General features: G+C 40.2%; 1 long non-coding RNA gene across 1 annotated transcript in view; it reads left to right on the top strand.

The window, feature by feature from the left end:
* The window catches only part of LOC108496379, an 82,049-nt gene extending 65,893 nt beyond the window's left edge, over nt 1-16,156 (top strand). Inside the window, exon 3 of the long non-coding RNA XR_001874434.1 lies at nt 16,112-16,156. This is a non-coding gene — a long non-coding RNA (uncharacterized LOC108496379). The remainder of the gene's footprint in view (nt 1-16,111) is intronic.
* Nucleotides 16,157-22,704: the final 6,548 nt, after the last annotated feature.

Raw genomic sequence — 22,704 nt, 5'->3', positions numbered from 1 at the left:
TGTCAATCTCAAGGCCTGACACTGAGTTATACCAGAAAAAAACTCTTCTGCACTTCTTTCAGTCCAAGGGAGAGCTCTGGGTAGCACTGAAGGAAATAGTCATCCCAGGAGTCCTTTGGCCAGACCAGATGATGCCCATTTGATGCTCCAAGTCCAATGTGCAGCTTTGGACAACATCTTTGCTTAGTTAAATCCAAAGTTCAAGGTCTATGATATTTTCCTATCACTTTGCAACAGCAAAGTCCTGAATCCACTTTTCCTCCTGCTGAACTAACAGCACGAAGGATACATCCTGTGTAACCTAAACACTGCCAGGACACATTTCTGACACTGAGATTCATTAGTACACTGTCATACCCCTGCTGTTAAATTCCCTCATCTGTAAAACAAGGGTGTTATATCATCTTGCCTACAGGAAAGGGATCACAGACACAAATGACATGAGTCAAGAGAAGTAAAAAGGCATAAATCTCACTTTTTTGCATGGTACCTCTGTATTATATAGGTATTAAACCACCAAAATCAAGAGTCAAGGCTTTGGATGCACTCAACATTGCTGATGACGCAGCTGATTTCAGCAGGGGCCATTAACTTAATGCTGAGCACTTTTGCCTCAAATAAAACAGCTCAATACCACTATTTTGGGAGAAAATGCAGGCATAGGACTCAGGCACTTTGAAAACCTATTCTAGGATTCCTCTCTTCCTGTGACAAGGAACAAATCAGAACATTGTTTGATGGTACTACTTTTCTACTTAGCAAGCACTGTTAGGATAATAATCTACAGAAATATATAAAGAACAGGAAAAGCAGAAAGCATTGGCAATGTCATCTGCTGTTGTTATTATTATTTTATTATGTAGGTATGAATTTTGGACTTGATCCCGAGGAAATTAAGTTTAGAAGCACTGTTATAAATGGCAAGACAGTTTGTCCAGTTCATTCTGGAAAGTCCAAGAGCAGCAAAGTGTGAGACAACAGCTATTAGGTATTATCTCCAATAACTCCTGAAACATAGGTGAGATTACGGACAACTAGATCAAATTCAATGCTTATCTTTGAAAATAGGGGGAAAAAGAAGACTTTGACACTTGCGTATCAGTTGACTTAACTTAAATTCCTAGGACAATTCCTAGAATCTTAAATATTTTTTCTTCATTAAAATGAAGCCTAAAACCAGGTTTTTCTGACATTGTTTTATCTGAGTTTCTCATGTACCACTTAAGGCAATATGAACAGCACTACAGTAAAGTGGTTCTGCTGCTCTTCACAGTCACAAAGCAGTTAGTAATAGTCACAGTCAAAGTGGAAAAATATATCCAGTAGTTTTCCTGATCTGGCAGTATATTCATTAATGACCTGAATCATGAACATTGTTTGTAATTGCTAGAAAGTTTGGAGTTAATCCTAGTTTAAGTATGGGAGTGGAGAGATGACCAATTTACTAGTTGTTATTCATCTCCGTAATACAACACAGATGATTATGGCAAGAGAAAAAAAATTAAAAAATTAAATCTATTTTAAATAGAATATACAATGCTACCTGAACACAGGGTTTTGGCTTATTCTGCAAGGTATTTCTGCTGTCCATTCATTACATCCTGAATAAACAGCCACTGATTTTTTGTGCTGCAATATATTTCCCTTGAGATTTCCAAAGCACTCTTCAGAGCTAACCAATTTTGCTTCATAGATTTTTAAAGCTGAAGGAAACCATTTTAATTACGTAGCCTTATCTCCAGTCCAATACATGAAATATATGAATACACAAAAACAGGCTCAAGGCATCCTAAATTTTTTAAAAAGGGCAGTAATTATCTGGAACTGATATAATCATCTTCCTCTCAGGCCACCACCCTGGAATCTTCTTCTGCCATTTCCAATTTACTGAGCTGGGCATGGATTTAAGCCATTGCTGACCCTGGAAGAAAACCACAGCTACGCTACAGACTGGTTTAGATTTAGACCACGGAGTTCGGGCTCCAGCTTGAAATGAGGAGGTCAAACTTCAGTAACCAGAAATAATCTTCAGAGCTTTAAAATGGCAGAGATCCAAGGATCCAGCTTTCTCCTTGGTTTGATAAATGCTGCCCAGGAGTAAATCCTAGAGGATTCGTGTGTTTTTCACATATTTGGAGGTATGCAACATCTCTGTCAGCTCCTAGAAAAAGCGAGCCCTCCCGGACACTGGGGACCTGAGCTGCCGAGTTGGGCATCTTGGAAGACGTGGAGATGGGAATTAGTGCCTTGTAACTGTGATGGGCAGACTCAGGAGGTACCAGGGCCCTATAAATCTGTCCAATTGTCCAATTCAAGAAATTGGAAGACACCGATCACGCTATTTACACTTTCCAAGTGCGGGCAAGAAGAGAGGTCTGATGGCTTTCAGTTCTCACTTCCATTTGTATTCTCATAAACACAACAGAGAAGATAAAGAAGGAGCAAGAGTATTTTATGTTTAAAGCAGGTTTTGAGTATGAGGGTGGGCAGCAGTAATTTTAGGATATTTTTAAAAAATGGGAAAAAAACACTTCTGGATGAATCCTAGTAGAGGGCAGCCTACAGCAAGAGAAATCCCCTCCATTCCTTGTCATGTCTACTGCCTTCCCATAAATTTCTCCCTTGTTTAAGGGGCTTGCTACAAGCAAGCAGGATCTCAAATTTATGTCCCATCTGAGCTGTGGCTCTTCTGAGCACGATAATGCTTAGTTAACACAATACCATAACACTAGATCAGCTGTCATCTGAGGGGGAAAACATGCCACCTCTGGAGGCACAGATACAACTTCCTCAGCACCTGGGTGTTCTTGGAGGGTTCTTACTTACTAATTTGTTTTTTAATATATACAGCTATTCAATAATGGCAGAGGGGGGCCACTGGGTCTTGGAAGAAAATAAGAAACTTTAGCTGAGCAGAGACATGGCTTTGGAATGGAAATTCAGAGTAACACACCACACAAGGCTCAGAAAACTCAAAAACCTGCTGGAATTTGTTTGCCTCACTGAGTAAATTATGTGACATGGAGGGAAAGTCCTGCAGGAAACCTAAGCAGGGGATTTAAACTTCAGGTCAAGGTGACAGCATGGAAAAACAAACCCAGGTAGGAGAAATCTCTTCTGTTTTCAACTGCAGGTTTGAAGATCTCTTGGCTCTCCCCAGCCTCTGACATGAATTAGTTTGGTTTTCTGGCTTCCTCTGAAGCTTGATATGCAAAGTCCATGTAAGAGACAGTGTCTCTATTCCAAAAGACACAGGCAAGCTCTGCTCCCTGTTATTTTTGCCTCTCTCAAATCCTTGTGCTAAGTGTCCGAACACTGTAGAACAGCAAATCCACTGCAGTAACCCCAAAGCACCTTCTGGGAAGATATTGATTTTTCCCATTATCCATTTCCTTTCTAGACTCAAACAAGGAAGTGAAAACCCAAGGAAAATATAAAAATCAGTCAGCCTTGCTGTGGATACACACTTGGGACTCCCAGAGCCTGAAGTGGGATGTGTGTCTGCGCATTTCTGAAGCCATAATAAGATCCTTCAGTTGTTGTGAGATGAGCTTGTACTGCAGAGCTTTAATCCAGAGTCAATTTTGGATGAAATCCATCAAATTATCCAAATTAAAAAAAAAATTGTTTTGCTTAATTACATACCTAGAAAGATGCTAAAAGTTTTCCAGAGTCTGGATGTTTTTGGGGCAAGAAGCTTCTTCCTTCAGTACTGGCAACGTGGGAGAAGGAAGGAAGAGTCTTGTTCTTGATTGCCTCTGGACTTCCCATTTTACCTGTGACTAGAAGCGGAAATGCTGTGCTATGCCACAAAAAATGTTCTTCACATTCAATTACATCTTAAGATAGGATACAGCAGCTCCCCCCCCAAAACACAGAGAAAAACTCAGCTAAACATTTTCAAGCCCCCAAAGGTTCAGTTCAAGGCTCTGACAAAGACTTTGGGTCACTTCTGATTTTACCCAACTCTGTTTGACCAGTCCTAATTGCACCAGCACATCTGGAAATGCTACAGCTAAGGCCCTGCCAGCACTGTCATTACAAACCCTCCTGTTTTTGTGGGTTTGTAACTTTTCTTGAAAAAAAAGGAAAAGAAAAGCGTAAGGGCTGAAACTTGATATAAAAGGTTAGCTGGGGAGCAATTTTTGTGTGTGTGTTGCAATATTTCAAGGAAGCCAAATCAAGCCATTTTGAAAATGACAAAAGAATTTGTAGAAAAGGGCGGGAAAGTAGAAGAGTGTTTTCTTGAGTTTGCTTTTTTCTTTATTTGAAACACATAGGGAAAAAATATTGCAGCTATAAACCATTTCTCAGCTCTGACCTGTGGCTTGACTTGGATTAAAGGCTTTGGATGACTCTTTAAAAGGACAGAAAAGAAAAAGAACATTTTCCACAGTACCTGCTTAGAAACGGCTCTGAGGGACTAGAAGAGTAAGTGCGTCCCTATCCTTTGGTGCAAGGTAATGTGGGAATGGCTGGAAAATCTGGGAGCATCTGGGTCCTCTACTGCTTAATAAAGGCTTGCTTGGGAGCACTACTTGACAGAAGAATCCCTAGACTAAACTTCTTCCAGACACAGAGAGAAGAACTGAGGTCTCTTCCCAGACAATCCTTCCCGGGTTTTACTTCAGAGCCCCTGGCTGAGTGTAGCTCCCAGTCATGTAAGAGCAGGGCAAGGCCTGCTTGGGGTGAGCACTGAGTATATCCACAGGGTGAGACTGAGTTAAGATAAATGCAAACACCTATGAGTATGTCACTATGATCACATTCTAGGTAATGAAGATCCTTTCCCAACCTGAAATGGATTGGCTTAACGAGAGAAACACACAAGGGCTGGGTCCTGCTGGACCAGCAGCTGAGATCCTTTGGGAAGGCACTGCTGAGATACTTCAGAGAATCACAGGATGGTTTGGACTGAAAGGGAGCTTCAAGATCATCTAGTTCCACTGCCCTGCCATGGGTAGGATATCTCAGGTGGTACTGGGCAGCAGAATCACATAATTCGTGATATATTTACTACAAGTTGAAGCACTCACTGGACTCCAGTGTTACCACAACAACTTTGTGCCCTCTAACTACAGTGGGAACTCTGACACCTACATGTAGCTGCCTGGAAGTGTTTGGAGGCTCCATCCAGCACACTGCATCAGTAACCACACAGTCAAAGAGCACTTCTCATCTCTTGGTCTCAAAAAGCAGTAGAAAGGAGCACAGTATTTTGCCTGTAGTCACTACCGAGACACATGGGTTAAAAATACTTGAAAAAGTTATTTCTGCTGCTGACATTTGATCTATATATCAGGTTCAGCTCCACCAAAAACACAGGAACATATATCTGAATTATTGCACTGTACCAAGTTATGGGGCAGATTGTAACCCAGGTTGTCTGAAGATAAGTGATATAAGTTGTTATCTACAAATGATTCTCTCTCTCTACTGACTCTCAACAGCCCCCCTGACTAGTAGACAAAGGTCCAGGACATTGTCTACTCCATCTCTTCATGATTGACCAGACACACATTGACTGTAACAGAAGCTTCTATGCACACATGCACTAAATTTGGGTGTCTTAATTAGTTTGTACCTTATTAAAGTTCAGTCCTCATCCACAGCATCCAACAGCTTCCACAGCATAGCATCAGCCTCTTTCACTGCAAGCCAAACTGTGCATTTATATTACATTTGCAACAAATACAGTCAGCTGTGGCAGGTCAGCTGAAACGTGGCAGTTTGCAAAAGCAGGATGACTTTTTTGTGTCTCTGAACCATAACTCTTAAACAGCTCAGATGCAAACATGTAATTTGCATTCTTGCCAAATCAAAGAATAAGACACTTAAATCCTAATGTAGATTGATGAGAACTTGATACAGGAAGATAGTTTTTATTACAGCTTTTTAAGTCTGTCTCTCATCTAGATGGAGCTGAAAGCAATGTGGAAACATACTGGGAATTGTTTTCATTACACAAACCAGCCTGGCTAAAATCAGAACCTTATTGACATGTCTTCACTTGGCTGAACCAATCTGGAAACTGTAGGTTTGGTGACTACAGTTGCACAGGTACAAAACTATTTACTTCTGGAATAGTTCAGGTCACCTGTGATCAGGAAAGATGAACTGGAAATCAGGATGGTGCAGAAAAGAGCACTGGGATCATCTAAGAAATGTGGAACTTTGTGCATGGGAGGAGAGGCCTTGTTTTAAGTATCAAAACAGAAGGTGAAAGCTGATATGACTATTCAAACAACAGGATGATGTTGGCATAAGGACAAATGGGTACTAGCTGTCCATGAATAAATTTCAGATGGATATTAGAAAGGAGTTTCAACTGTCAGAAGAGTGAAGGTTTGAAGCAGCTTTCCCATAGGAATAGTTATGGCAAGAAACCTAACCCCTTTTATAAAGGAGCACACCAAATTTATGAACAGATTACATTACATGGCTGGAGTAGCATATGGCTGGATTTGTTGATCCATGAGGCTCCTTTCAGGCTACCTCAGAGAAAATTTTAGAATTTGATTTTCAAATGCCCTTTACAATTTCTGTATGTAATAATGACTGTAGAAATACTCACATTTTGCATCTAAGTCGTCTTTTCTGTTATTTTCACCTTGGACAAATAAAGGAAATAATTGAAAAGCCACAGGAAAAGCTGATTTTATGATATTATGACATTAAAACGAAAAGATAAGGTAAAAGAAATCAGTCCAAGTGCATCTAATCCTTTGTAAGATTTTAGTATTAGACCCTCAGGAACATCTATTTGCATTTTGTCTACTAAAATCTGACCAATGTGTGCCAGGCTCACACACTAAACACAGAGAATGAGCACAAGAATTACTGCACAATTTGAAGCATGTCAGTGGCACATGAAGCAGCATATAGAAGAAATATCTGGGAAAGAATCAAATAAGCTAGTTCCAGAAATGAAAGCATCATATCTGTATTAGCCCAGAGTTAAGCTCAGGACAATTGTCTAGATTTAGTTATTCTGGAATGAAATCCAGTTCACTTAAATCCCATTTTGTCACAGACAACAAACTAGTCCCCATTGTACAGTTCCTAAGTTCATTAAATGCACTAGAACCTTTTCTGGACTCTGTTGCGATCAAAGTTCTGACCTTTCCCAAGTTTACATGACTGTGCCTTCACCGAAGTCTTCTAGACAGGGCTTCAGAGTTAGAGGTAACAAGGACAATGATCTGCCTTTCTCCTGAATCCAAAAGTTACAGAAACTAGAAGATATTGAATCCAGGGAAAGTGAGCTCACATTTTCCTCAGTATTTTAACCAGCACATTACAAACGATTTTTTGGGTTTTTTTTCTGGTCAGTTGTGGAGCTATAGACAGACACAAGGAAAAAAGAAAAAAGAATAAAATAAAAGCATACAAAAGTCTACTGGTCAGAGATAGAGCAGGGATGTCACATCCTGCTCCTGGTAACACAATGCAAGTGGTGTATTCCAGGACACAGGTTCATGGAGGAAAGGGAGACCACACTCTGTCTGACCCTGACTTTGGGATCAGGGAATCCTTGGAGGGAAATGACAAGTCGAGATTACACAGACCCCAGGACTAGGCTTCTGGGGAGACTGTCAGACATGATGCCATTGTTATATAAAACCTGGGCACATGGTTCCTCTCCATTCTGCATTCCTTATGAGAACGTGGTGGGTGGCCTGGATCCTACACTGTTGCCATTACTTGTAGTTTACTTCTCCTTCTTTGCACTCTCAGAAGAGACACACAGGTAAACAAAATGGGTTGTTCTCAGTAGGTCTTTAGAGGCAGTTCTCTCTATATGGTTATGTTATGTGCACCTCTTGGAGGCAGGTACCTGAATTTTTCTTCAGGGAACTCATGGATTGAGCAGACTGACTTTTGGGCTCCCTCCCTCCCAGGTCCTGCAGGATCCTGGGTCTGGGTTGTTGTCCCTACATAACTCAGCAGCTCTCTCCACAACAGAGCAGATCACAGCTGTCTGTGGTTTAAACAGCTCGCATCAGTCACCTTGAAAAAAGAGTTTTCAGGGTACTTAGAGACCTCAGCTCAAATCAACAGACTGCCCTGGGCCTGAGCAAGAAGAAAATTTACACCTGTTGGAAACATAAAGGAAAGGGTGATGAGCTAATTCAAAAGTATAAATGTGCAAATAGAATGGAAAAGACCATTCAGATCAGACCAGATCAGATTTGGCCCCTGATCACTGCTCCCCAGCTTTAATCTGCCAGCTTTGCTACCTGAGCATTATTCAGGAACAAGATCCAGGAAGAAGCATAGTCAAACCAAGTTGTTCCTTCAACTCTTTCTTGTTAATCTCTCACTTTTGCCACTTTGACATACTTTTGGTCACAGTGTAAGACTTCTATTTATTTAATGAAGATGTGCACCATCATTTATCATACACAGTTACATCCACTGGCTGGCAAAGTGTTAAAGACCATCATAAAATGTGTAGCACTTAGAATTCATCATGTCACTTCTCATCTGCCTCCAAAAATTCCATCAGGTTTGTCAGAGATGATTTTATGTTCCTGAAACTCTCCCAATTCCTTTATATCAGCTCATATTTTTCCAGATGTTTTGTGATCTCATCCTCTGCTAATGTCTCCAAGACCTTGCCTACTGTCAAAATCAAACTTTATTGCAAGCCTATAAGTCCCTGATTTCACCTTAGTCCTCTTCGTATGGAATGGGTTTACATGTGCATTGTTCTTGTCCCTTAGTACTCCTTCCTGTTACAATAAGCTCCTAAGTATTCTTTAGCTGACCAGCATCCTCTTCCATCATCTCTTTCATGAGATTCAGGTGTGACCAGGTGAGCCCTACAGCTGTCTCCTCTTCCCAGTGATTTTTTTTGTTTTGTTTTTTAAGATTGATACTCAAATTGCTTTTGCTTTCAGAATCTTTTGTTTTAATTTCTGGCACCGTATTTTGTTTCTTCCTGGAGACCTACTTATCACTGATGGTAGAGGACTGAGGCTGAAGTAATGATGATACATTAACTAAGACAATCCACAGACTGGCCATTGTTTATAGAGCTTTTTATATCCAGACAAGACTGGTAGTGATAAAAAATAATGAACATCAGGTGTCTTCTTACTGCTTTACGTGCCAGTGAAAAACTGTTAAATTCACTGAATTTTTTATCTGGAATATCAGACTGGCAAATGGTTCAGAAGTTCTGTGGTTGTGTATGCTGGCATAATGTTTGTATGGATGTGATGGTCACAACTAAGGGATACAGTAGTTACAAATCAGCTAATTTGTCCACTATAAACATGTTCAGACCCACAGGAAAACGGCACACCAGGTTTGCATTGAGACGTTCCCTCTTCTCATCCCAGAAATGAGAAGTCTGGGGCCAGTCTCGGGGCTAGAGGAGTGATTTGAGTCCAGGAATCTTGCAGTCCTCCACCATCCCCAAAAGATGTCACTTACTTTGGAAACATCTTGTAGAATTATGTTCTGATAATAATAACTAAACCCATTGGGTTACATAATTGCTGCAAAAACACTTAACATTCAACAAATTGTAAGGCCCACTTGTAATTCATCCTGTCAAATTTTGTGGACAAGATGTAACTCCATTTGAAGATTATTTGCAGTGTAAAGATACCTAGTTGTAGTTACATAAAATTTACACGTCTGTTGGTTTTTTTTTTTTTCATAGAGGAAAAATCTCATTTTAAAGCCAAAAACTGACAGTCTGTTGTTGAATGGGCTTACAGTTCCTCAAACCAGGAAAGGAGCCCTTTTTGTCAGGTCAGTCAGAGGCTTCATGCAGTGAAAATCGTTTGGCTGGATGCAGAGATCCTTCTGTAAACGGGGACTGGTCAAAGAGAAGACCTGCACAGGACTCTTGCTCTGTCCCTTTTCTTTGGCTAACTGCAGGGTTTAGTTGCTCACGGACTCCGTTTAGCATCTTTCATGTGCTTCAAAGATGAGTAAGTTAAAGGCAGGGAAATTGCCTTACAATGAGGGAGGATAAAAGTTTTTAATATGGAATCAGTCATTTTATTTAACAAAACCTGAATTCCTCCCTCCAATCGCATTGTGACACATATGAGGTTATCAGTCTCTTTGTCATTGCTTTGTTCTCTCAGGAGAAGAGGTGTTTGGGTCAATGGGGTCACATGGAGTCTGATAACACAGATTCAAGTCTGCTTAGCCACAGACTTGAACAGTTCACATGGACTGAGATCTTACAGTAGGAAATTTAGGGATCACAACTTTCAGAGATGTAGGACTACGTTTGATTTACTGCTGCTCTGCTTTGTAGGAAATTTCCACAAGGACTTGCACAATTTTTTTTTTGCTTGTTTATTTATATTCCTCTTCTCCTCTCCACCCAATGAGCATGAGGTTCCTAATATAGCTCCTAATATAGCTTTGCCTCTCTCAGCTTCCTATTCCACCTGAAAAGTGGGGATGACAGCACTGTCCTCCTTAATTGGTGTGATTTAAAACAAATGCACTGAGTACAAATGCTACCACTTAAGATAATGGAGTTTGATGGCAACTGGGTACCAACAGATATAAATAACCACTAGATGGGACCCCACAGACTTCTGAGTTTTTAGTAAACTATTTGGACAGTTTAGATTATTCTGCCACTCAAAACAGGACAAAGTTTCCTTGGTTGGCAGAAGGATAAGAATTGTGTAACAGATAAGTGTCCTTGAATAAGAACCCCATATATCTCCAAGCATTACTCATTTTTAGCACATGAGGTATAAGAGAGTTGAAACCAGTGACAACTTCCCTTCTTGCTGAGTTTGTGCAAACATTTCCTGAGGCTTCCAGTTTTACCACAATAGAAGGCTTTTAAAGCTTAAATAGAAATAACTTGAATTATTAGCATCGGTCCCCCAGCCCAACCACAAGCATGTCTGAGCAGCTCTTGCTGATAACACACTGCAACAACTACATTTTCCTCACACTGTCCACAAAATAAGCTGATACTTGTGATTACCACACAGTGGGAAATCACTGATTTGATGGACTGTTGTCCCCAAATAACCTTTCAGCTTCTTCCCTGCCTTTTTAGCCTGATCATTTCAACACAAAACGAAAACAATTTCTCAGTGAAACCACATGTTAGACACTTTGTTAACAGGTATTTATGGTGCCCTGCTGAAATCAGTGGCTCTCTGCAATGAATAACAGGAGCAGATATGGCCCTCTGTGACTGAACTTCAGATGTGAGGGTCCTCACACTCTTTGCATGCAAGAATGGTCTTGGAAGCCAACCCACTGGTTTCACCTCCACCTTCAGCACTGCACAGCCCAAGGGCCCCCAAAAGTACAGGAGGGCAGATCATAAAATAGAGACCTCATTTCCTTCCCTATGTGAGCAGAGCATATGTACTCAATTCCAGCTGAAGGCCAGTAGCATTTTATAACTCAGTGAACTTTCCATCTCCTTTCCTGATACTGATTCTCCTCCAGTTTCTATCAGTGGTCAGCCATGGCATTCTCCTCCCATATGTACGTAGATCATCAGGAAATGCTGACTAGTCCTTAAGGCACCTCACTGTTAAACCCACTCCTGGCCCCGCAGTTCACCTTTGGGTGTTCAGTTATTGCCCCTTCACATTTCCAGTCCATATTTCTCTCTTTCATCATGCATCTGCTCACATGACATGACATGAAAGATGTCAATGAAGACTTGGAAGATTTCTTAGTTTAGCCTTGAGCCAAGCACAGATGTCTGGTCAAAGATCCAGCCTGGGTTTATGGGAGGCCACCACAGATTTGTATGCATCTCTTTGCCCATGCAGTTGAGGACATCAAGAGACATGTTGTAGCCACATATCTCACTCATGATTAGTCATTCTTTTTCCACAGAGGTCTCCACATAGTGTCCTAGATTTCATGGAATCGTTAAGCTTGGAAAATGCCTCTAAGATCATGGAGTCCAACTGTTCACCCAACACCACCACATTCACCACTAAACCATGTCCCCAAGTGTCACATCCACATACCTTTTGAACACTTCCAGGGATGATGATTCCACCATTTCCCTGGGTAGCCTGTTCTGATGACTGACCACTGTTTCAGTGAGGAAATTTTTCCTAGTATCTAATTGAAATCTCTCCTAGTACAACTTTAGGCTGTTTCCTTTTGTCTTCATGATTTGCCACAAGTTGGACACCAATATCCTCCGATCAAAGCTCTGATCCTGTTGGTCCAACATTTTATCAGCCAACCCAGATCTCATTCAGGTTTTATATTTGCAGCTGGCTGACTCCAGTGGCTTTATACTGTCCAGATGAATGTGTGGTGTGGATGGACATTCCATAATGAATGATGAGGAGTGAGACACTCAGCACCCACCAAACAAAAAGAGAGGAAGGTCTCAAATCACTAAGTAGTGTCTTAGCTGGCACCTTCCACTAGACATTTCTCCATCTCCCAAGGTTTTATTTTCTCTGGAGGTCCTTCTTTTGCACCCTTGCTTTGTATCACATAATTTCCTTTACTCAATGCTGCTTTGTTGTGCCCATGCAGAATTACATTTGAAGTGGGAAGACTCATAAACAATTTAAATTCACATTTCAGGGAGAAGTTTTCTCCCATGGAGTCAAATGGAGCTGGAAGGTGCAATTCTTTAACATCCTTTACCAAGCTCAGTTCTTGCTGTGGCAATTAGGTCACCATGTTAAACCTTTTGTGGTCATATGCAAATGGGAGCTAAAGACACATGGTAAATTAGCTCATTTCAGCCAGATCAAGACTCATTAAATAATTATTTGTTGCTCTTGGGGATTCTTAATTAGCCAGTTACTTCTTCTGCTAGAGCTTTAGAAGGAGCTGGGATTTGGATAAGCTACTGTGTATTAATAAAAATGTCTTATGGAAGGCTGTGCTTTGTCATTTCCAAACTATGCAAGTGGTCCTAACATCCCAAATTCTTTACATAGTTCAGGAGACATAAATGGCACCGGCTTTTGGTGGTTTTAGGACACAATTCCAAGTCTTGATAACTAGGTTTCCAGAGGCAAAGTAAGTAATTCCATAGTAAAATCTTATTCTATTCACGTGCTAGGGAATGGGAAAGCTGTCTTTCATTTCAACTGAAAAGGATAAGAGAAGGTTTTCATATTTGAATATTTTTTCTTTTCTCATTTTTCATTCTTCTCCAAAGAAAGAAAAAAAAGGTTTTTTCCAATCAATTAATTTCTTCTTAAAAATATTTGCCTTTTTTTTTCCAAGTAGATCCTCTAATAATCATCATTATGATGAGCATCTTCTTTCTGTTCTGAAAAATGATGGACAATGTTGCACTTACAAAAATTTCTGCAGAACTGCTACAAAAACCATGGGACTAACAGGAAGAACTGAATAGGTTTAAGTCTCAGCAAGATACAGCATCCATAATGCAAAAAAGCAGGGAAAAAGGTACCTACCACTGTAATATTTAACTTTAAGAATGGAAGAATGGAACCACTTGAAAATGAGGAGGTCAGGGGTTTTTTTAGGAAATAGAAAGGCACAGCTAAAAGGCTCAAATGACTGCAGTTACTATGGAGACTTTTAAAGATGAAGTACCATAATGATTTATGATATTGATCAACTAAAATTCTCCCTAAAATTTCTCATGATTTTACCCCCCTTTAAAAGCTCAGAAGTTTTTTATAAAGGAAGGAAAAACAGCAGCAAACACTACGTTCGATTAAATATGAAACATTAATAAAGCAAGACAAGAAATAATTTGAGGAAACTTATGCCAAAACCATTTAAAAACACCCTAAGAAAAATCTTCCAAATGCTTTTCTTTGAAAACCAGAGAGTCCAAAGAAGTAATAGTTAATTCAAAGAAAAGACAGTTCTTAGACAAGATAAGACCACAGCAGAAAAGCAAAATACTTTTTTTTGAGAAGCGGTGAGAGGTTCTTACAACAAAATTTACCTCTGTGGTGGATTAAGCTCAAGAGCGGTGTCAAGATAAAGAATTATTAGCAAAAATTTTAGAACAAGCCAATAAAATGTAACAGTAAGAAACAACCCAAACTGGATGTCATTCATGCACAAGTTCTGAGGAAACTCACTCACAAAGCAGCAAACCTCCTAATTGTGATATGGGATCCACCACTTATATAGTGATTTCACTGTATAAGTATTTTCACTGTAGACAAGAAGACTACAGCATTTATAAAGTTATCTTTTTCTTTAAAGCTCCAAACATCATCTTGGGAATGCCAGATAATATTCTATTTAATGCACATTGGTTGACATTGTATTAAATTTCCCTGGAAACATTCAAGGTCAGATTGGACAGTGCTCTGAACAATCTGAATTCTAGATGTAGCAAAGTATTCTTAAGAAATTAATCTTTCGTGATGTAATAAGTATCTTGACATGGGTTAATGGTTGAAAGGTTGGAAACAAGTTAAGGACTGAAATAAATGGCTGGTTTTAAGAATGATACCCAACAGAGAGATGAGGTAAGACTTGTGCTGTTCAACCTATTTGCAGATCTAGGAAGAGATTGAGGGGAGCAAATAATGGTTTATCCAAGGTCATCAAAGCTGAAATGTATTCATGAAAAAAATTCACCAGATAATAAATTGACAAATCAAATGCAACATCAATAAAAAAGCATTGGGTGCATATAAAAAATATTAACTGAGTTATGTGCAATATTGGAGTACAGAATATCTTTTACCACCCAGGAATGACATCTGAGTCTCCACGGTTAATTCTCTGGAAATCTTGTCTTTGCTGTGTCATGTCAGATAACATGTGCATTAGGAATTCTTAGGAAAAGAAATTACAAAAGAGCAAAAGGATGATTACACAACTGCATATATCTAAGTCTGGCAACATCCTGAATGGACTGATTTAGATCTAGTTGCTTAATTTGCATTTTTTTTTTTGCAGTTGTTTCATTTGCATTCTCTTCTTGAGGATGAGTGGTGATGAATTTTGCTACTTTTGAGGCACTGGTGTCTCACAGGCACAAAGTAGCAATGTTGACATTTTCTCCAAGGACCCCTTTTGTTTTGGTGAACCAGGGAATGCCAAGGGAAGTATCAGCTTAGGAGGCACTCCTTTGCCATCCTGCCTGGATTCCTTGGTATGAAAGCAGTTATTGTTATTATTTTATGGGGAAGGAATTTTTTCATGTGGCTGAAACAAGAAGCCATCTGAATCTTGTTGCTTGTTTTGCCATTCCCTTAACATCAGATTTTGCCTAAATTTATCTGTGCCTTAGTTTCAGGGTACAAAATGGAGAGAATATTTCTTCCCTTTTCCATGGGGCTCCTGGGATGCTTGTTTCATTGCTCTGTGCAAAGCTGCTGGAAACCTGAATATTAAAAATGCAAATAATTAGAGGTCATTAATATTAACTAATGCTGCCCTTGCCTCGTGTAACAATTTAACTTTGGAAAGTCAAGTCTCCATAAAAAAGAGAAACCCTTCTTTGTACTTGGTGTGGATGGATTATGATCATTCTAGGGCTCTAGTTATGTTTGTTGGCATAAACTTAGAGAAGTTTCAAACAGCCAAAGTAAAAATAAATCTTATTATTGTACATTTATACTAAGCAGGGTTCACAGTTTCCTCTTTATTTTTTTTAGATTGCTATTTTGATTTTTTCCCCTGAAAAACAAATACTGGAATATAATGTTATTTTAACTTTGAAATTTATGGTCTTCCTGACAACAGGTAGTCACAGTTGCATTCTTGCAAAAGAAAACAAAATTAAAAATATAGACACAGGAAATAAAATTAATTTTAAAATATATGAAAACATTTATTCTGTGCATCAGCCCAAGTGAACAGACAAGTCTCTGACTGATACCCACCACAGACTGCAGTTTCTTGAATTGATTGATTAATAGGACAGAAATGAGGAGGTGTGAATTTATTTTGGACTTCAACGGGGTTGAACAAGGTTTGGCACAGTTCAGCTGGGCTTAATCTGCATTTTAAAGTCTATGAACAGTGACCACCTACTGGCACTCTTCAGTGTGTTAGGTCCCATAGAAAGGAAACATTTTGCACTAGACTTCATTTCAGCTAATGTTCCTGGATTTATAAAGGTACTAAAAAGGCAACAGCAATCTGATTTCAAACTAACAAAATACCCCTTTTCCCTTAGCGGGATTGAAACTCAACAGAAGACTCAAGGAAGGAGGAGAAAGGTAGGTGGGATTGGAGAAACAATTTCTCATTGTTTGGAGGTAGATTGTTCTTTTGAGGGCGACATTACCCTGAAAATAAAATTAAATTCCTTTCGGGTGTTTTCACCATTAAGTATCAAGATTTTCATTTAACTGCGTGAAAGGTAGTAAAGAAGTAATAAATAACAGTTCAAATGGGAAAAAGCTGCAGAGGAGGAAAAAAAAATGCTGAAATGCTGAGAATTTTATCTGAGCTAAAAAAAAAAAATGGAAGCAGAAAGATCTCACTGTATTTTGCAGCGAGGATAATTAAAAACAAAGGCGTCTTTTAAGACAGAACAAACATTCCCCACCATCTCCTTTTTCTGGCAAAGCCAAGAAACACCCTCTGAAGTGAAATAACCATAACAAGAAAAGGCATCTTCTTGAAGAAATTTTGACTCATAGTTTACTGCTTTATAAGCAGTTCAATAGAAAGATGTTCCACGCCAGGGCAACAAGTCAAGAATCCACATTTTTAATGCTAGTTTAGCCTTCTATGTGATTATTTTTACAACATGTGCAATTAAAGACAGATTTTTCAGCTCCCTGATTGTGACCGGCTAGAAAAGGGTTTGCACACACACAAACACGGAGGGAAGGAAAACGCCACCTCTCCCTATAATGGTCTTCATTAAAAACAGCTTTGCCCAGCTTCTGTTTTATTTCATTTTGATGATTTAAACTTTCCTTCTCTAGTAGGTGGTGTTTTTTTCCTTCCTTCCACTTCACTGGTCCAAAGGAAAAATCTGATAGTCCAAACTCCAGCATTTTCAGTCGTTTGTTCAGGAAGGGGTTGTCATGTTTACGGGGGAAAGATGGGGCTGGGATGGGAGGGACAAAGGGAAAACTCAAAAACCACAGAATCACTGCTCAAGGCCAAGGTTATCAACACTCACACAGTTGTTGGGGGAGTTTCATGCTGCTCCCAGTAGCATCATAGACTTGGAATGGGAAAACTGGTCACCCCTTTGCACTCTATGGCACCTGCTGGAGAATAAATGGGTAAAGGCATGAGTTCACCTTCCAGTTCTGATTAGCTGCCCACAAGCTTTTTTTTACCCTAATCTGCAAACTTTGTCCATGTATTGATCTTAGTTGTCCAGCATGATTTTGAAATAAAAGTATGCCATTGACGATGAAATTGCCTACTGTGCCTTTCAGAGCTTCAGCACTTCTATTACCAGGAGATTGTCTTTGCAAACAAGAATTGCCCTGTACAAGAAAAAGAGCAGGAAAAAAATTCCAGGAATTATTTTGTCAATTCATTGTAGTGTTTTTATAGGCATTGACTTGTTTCTCAGTAAAATATGACTGAGCAAGAAATTATCATTACTATTAAACTACACTCCAGGTCAAAATTTCTGTGAATCCATCTCTTTCAAGGGGGGCTCTGAAGATAAATTTTTTTCCTGATGATCTAAAAGGAAGGGACACATAAAAATCATACAGCATTGAAGGTAAATGTTCTTTCTTTCCTTTTCCTTTCTGAACAAATCTGACTCTATTCAAGGGATGTGTTTATCCCAGTGCTGAACTGGTGTGGACAGGAGCCCAGCTTTGATCCTGCTGGAAACATCCATAGCATTTCAAAGTGATTCAATGTGGGCTAGTATAGAAGGGAGATATTTGTAGCTGCCATCCCATTTACTTGCTAGGATGGGAATAACCCAGAGGTTTGGCAATGTGTCTGGTGGGAATGAGGATTTTGGGGCTGTGCTTGGTTAAAGAGGGGAACAGGCAGAAATCCTCCAGTTTCAGGCCCCAACATCCCCAATACCATCAAAGAGGAGCTTATCATGGCATTGTGTTTTTATCAGCTGGCTCAGGATCCCCAAGTGCCTTTAACCTGCTGGGGTGGCCCAAACCTCAGTGTCCAACAGTTTCATTTGGGTTGTTTTTAAAAAAAAAACCCAAAACACCAATTTTCCCCTTACCCCTTTAGCACCAAAGCCTCAGAGCCATAGGCAGCATGAAGCAGGAATGCCATACTGCCCAGACCTTCTTTCTTGGGATGGATTTGGATTTATAACTTGCTAAACCATGTCCCGGTGGGAAGGTGGGAGGCTCCGAAGCCACTTTGTGTGTGTGTGTGTGTGTGTGTCCACGCACGTACACGGGAAGCGCTGGAGCTCTTAGGGCTCTCCAGGACTCTTCGGAGAGAAATCCAGACCTGGAAACAAAAAAGAAGGTAGCATTCATGCCCAAGCACATAGTGGGGGTAAACATATTTTGTAAATGGAAGTTTGTTACTCACATTGTACCACGGGAGCTGCTGTTTACCCACCGCCGCTCGGATGCCGACGTTGCCAGAGGCTGAACGATTCAGCGGCGATCACTTATAAATAGTGCTGACCAGAAACAGAAACAGTGAAGAGTTTTCATTAAAAAAAAAAAAAGCCTAGAATATTTTTTTTCATTTTTAGGGAAAGAGTTAAAAACTACCTGCTTTTATTGATATTTCTTTTTTTCCCTTGTCTTCTCTCTACAGTGTTGTATTCCTCTTCTTATTTTGTTAAGCTCTGGTGTTCAATTGAATTTTTAAAATTTTATTTTAAAATTGTTTTGTTTTATCTTATTTTGTATTCTATTTTACTTTGTTTTACTACTGTAAAAAGCAACAAGGACAGAAGAAAATAGAAGAAAAGAGAAATAATGAAATACAGAAAAATCCTAGCATTTGAGCATTTGTTGAAAACTCGAACTCCCATTTTTTAATTAAAACAGGTTTTAAACAAAAACTCCCATTTTGCCAGAGACAAATTTTTGCTATTAAAAAAAAGAAGCTTCTAGAATCCCTGATAATAATAGTTTATGGGTGTTTAGAGCCTGTTGGTAGATACAAAATATATTACCCCTTTGCTCTGGCGAGATGGAGTAGCTCAGGAAAGTTAAAACTCTATAGAAAAAGGTAGGATAATCCCTCCATGCACTAAACTTTTCTGAGAACCTCCCTTAAATTCTCCACTCTGCAGGTCAGCCCTGGATACTATTAAGAGGAAGAAAGAAGGTAAATGTGTGAGGAATCTGGATTTTGCCCTCCAGTCAGCAAGGCTGTGTGTGACAGAGCTGCCGTTCCTGGTGATACTGGTTTGCATCCTCCTGCCCAACACAGCAAAATCTCCCCATCCACACTGAAATTAAATACTGCAAATTCCAGGTCAGGCACTCACTCTTTTTGAAAGCTAAAGTGATCGTTTCCCTGTGCCCAGTTTTGATTTCCTGAGCATAAAAGTAATGTGTGTTCTCCAAAGCGTTGGCCCACACAAGCTGGGCAGGTACCCACAGGTCTTGAAGGTTTCTTTTATGAATCTCACTGGAAGTGTGGCTTCAGAAACCAGATAAAAATCTGCCATAAGTCAACAGGAGCTTTGCTTGTGCAAGGACTGCAGGACCACAGAGCATAAAAGCCAGGAGATCTTTCTTTTTGCTTCTTACAAGATGATAATCCATGGTCTTTTATGAAAATTATGAGTTTTACTTGCGAGACAATGGGCAGATGACCAGTTCCTGACAAAGAAAGGGAAAAAAACGGGTGCAGGGGATGGGAAATAAAAAGAAGAAAATCAAGGGCAGTATTTTTCTTTTTGAGAATGACCAGTGGAGGAATGGATGCTCCAATTGCAGCTCCTTCCCAGAACATCCTCGGCCTGTTGTCCCTTTTCCTACCAGCTCACAGGATCGTTCTTTCTAATTAGGCAGCAAATACAAGGAGGGAAAGCTAGTAATTTTTTTTCTTTTTCCCTAAATGAATAGAGTTTTTTCTTGTTCCACAAGGTGGCAACATAGCTTCAGAGCTCACAGCATCCTCCATGGTACAGAGAGAGTAAGAAACTTCAGAACTTCTAAGCTATTTCAAACATGTTCTTTGGGATGACTTAAACATAAGGGGCAAAAAAAAAGCCATTGTTCTAATTTTCATCATTTTAATGTTTTTTAAACATGTGATTTAAAATTATATCTACCAACTTTTGTACATTTTACTGTGTGTACTACCTGTGTGATCCCATTTTTGCTGCAGATCTTGCTGTACAGATCACCAGAGGGAAAGGCTGATTTTCACTGAGTGGAGGCTCAAATCTAAAATAACCATGGCCAAAATAAGAAATGGAACAAAACTGAGCCTTGATCTTTAGGGCTGATAAATAACCAAAGTTTTATTTAGAATTTTAAGCCAGAGTTTAACTTTACTTTTAAGTAACTTCTTAGAAGCCAAACTCTGTGACTCATAGACTCTCCTTTCACATCTCTCTTCTCTTTGTTCCTAACTCCTATTTTTTTCCCTAAACAATTGGTTTTGCTGTCTTAAACAGCATCTCTTCACTTCACTAATGACTGCAGGGCTATTTCTTCTGTGGAAGTTGAAAGGAAAGGAAAGAACCCCACCTTCTTAAAAATTATAACTCAGACCCTCTTCTTGGTCTGCACAGTACTAAGGACACAAAAGTATGACAGATATGAAAAATAAAAGAATATGGATGTTGTGAAGTTAATGGCAAGTGCAAAGTCCTTCATTTCCCACACTAGATCATGCAGGCTCTGATATAGTAGAGTGTGAATAATTTGGCACATGTACCTGACATCCTATTAGCCCCCCTAGATCAGAATTAAAATGGTTTGTAGACAATGGTGGGCAACGTCAGTGGGTGAAGAGCAGGAGAATCAATCCAAGAGCCCTACCAGAATGAAAACAGTGGGTCCAGCTGGCCAAGAAGGCCAATGGCACCTGGCTTGTATCAGACATGGTGTGGCCAGCAGGACAATGGCAATGACCATCCCCCTATGCTGGGCACTGGTGACACTGAGATGCTGGAGCGAGTCCAGAGCAAGGCAATGGAGCTGGGGAAGGGTCTGGAGCACAAGTCTGATGAGGAGCAGCTGAGGGAGCTGGAGAGGTTCAGCCTGGAGAAAAAGGGTCCAGGGGGGACCTTGCTGTTCTCTACAGCTCCCTGAAAGGAGGGTGGAGTTGGGGGAAGGTCAATCTCTGCTCCCAAGTAATAAGTGGCAGGACAAGAGGAAACAGCTTCAAGCTGTACCAGGGAGGTTTAGATTGGATATTAGGAAAAATTTCTTCACCCATAGGGTTGCCAGGTATTGGGACAGGCTACCCAGGAAAGTGGTGAAGTCATTATCCCTAGAAGTGTTCAGAAGACGTGTGGATGTGGCACTTGGGAACATGGTTTAGTGGTGAACATGGTGGTGCTGGGTTAACTGTTGGACTCCACAATCTTAGAGGCTTTTTCCAACCTTAATGATTCTGTGATTCTGTGACTTCACCAGATTATATCAACTTCAGCTGTGAACCCAAGCGATGCTACTGTAACATTCCAACCACACCTCCCACCTGCTCCATCGTCATCTGTGTTTTGTACGAGCTCTTTGATCTCATCAGGTGTGTCTGCATTAGACCAGCTCAAGGGATGTCCCAAGACCACGTTATCCTGCTGTGGATAATGTGGATAATCCTCCATTGCTGCAGGACATCTTCATGGCCAGCTTTGGGATACCTGTAGAGCCAAGAGAATGTGTTTCACAATCTTTGTGCTAGCTGCATTCCTCCCAGCTGCCCTTGCAATGAAGATTTGGAACCAGATGATCCGTAAAGTCCCTTCCAGCCCAAACCATTCTGTGATTCCATGGTGTGTGGTACTGGCTCTCCAGAGCAATGTGGGAAATGTATAAAGCATAATGTGTTCAGAGAGCAGGATTATCATGAATACAGGTCTCTGGTCTAGGAATAACCCTTCCAAAGCACACAGCCAGGCTTGTTCCAAAGGGTTGTTGGCAGTATCAAGCCTGGTGTTGGTGAAATGTTTCTACTCATTGTTGGCTGAAGCCAACTCACTGCTGATACAGCCCTGAGATAAGAGCTGAGCACAGACAGTGTCTTTCATTAACTCCTCTGCAATCACCAAATTTCTTGCTGTTCAGAAGCGAATCAGAAGTGGGGGCTTTCCACTGGCTTTGCCTGTCTCTTCCCCAGCCAAATTTCTCCACCAATCCATGGAGAGAAACCATATGTTTGTTTTTAGATGGGCTGCAGAGCCCACAGATGCCTTAATAAGGGACACTCAGTTGATTTGTATATAAATGAATAACTGGAGAGGGCAATTCAGCCCTGGATTCTCCAAGGAAATCTTGGACATTGCTCTTGACTGACAGCAGAGACTGGAGCTAGGAGTGCTGAATACAAAGCTGCTCCCATGTTTGCAGCTGAGCAGGCTTTAACTTTTCCTTTCTTCCCCCTCTCCTCCCCCCTACTTTTTCCATTGTAACTCAGAGTGCATTTTTGCAAGATATCCCTGAAATTACTATTACTACATCGCAATATTAGATCAATGCAGTGGTAACACAGTCCAGATTGTTATGGCATTCGCATCTTGATGCCTTCCATACTGTCTTGCGGAATCCAACCTAATACCATGATTAAAATGCCTTTTCCATTTCTCCAGAGCACTCTCCCTGCTGCCATTACATAAACGTCTGCCTATCTAGGGTTTTGTACTGGCACCCAATACCGGGGTCTTTGAGA

The sequence above is a fragment of the Lepidothrix coronata genome, unplaced genomic scaffold (assembly GCF_001604755.1).
Source record: "Lepidothrix coronata isolate B3197 unplaced genomic scaffold, Lepidothrix_coronata-1.0 Scaffold39, whole genome shotgun sequence".
Lineage (NCBI taxonomy): Eukaryota > Metazoa > Chordata > Aves > Passeriformes > Pipridae > Lepidothrix > Lepidothrix coronata.
The sequence above is the reverse complement of the archived record's forward strand: the minus strand, read 5'-3'. Positions and strand labels throughout refer to the sequence as shown.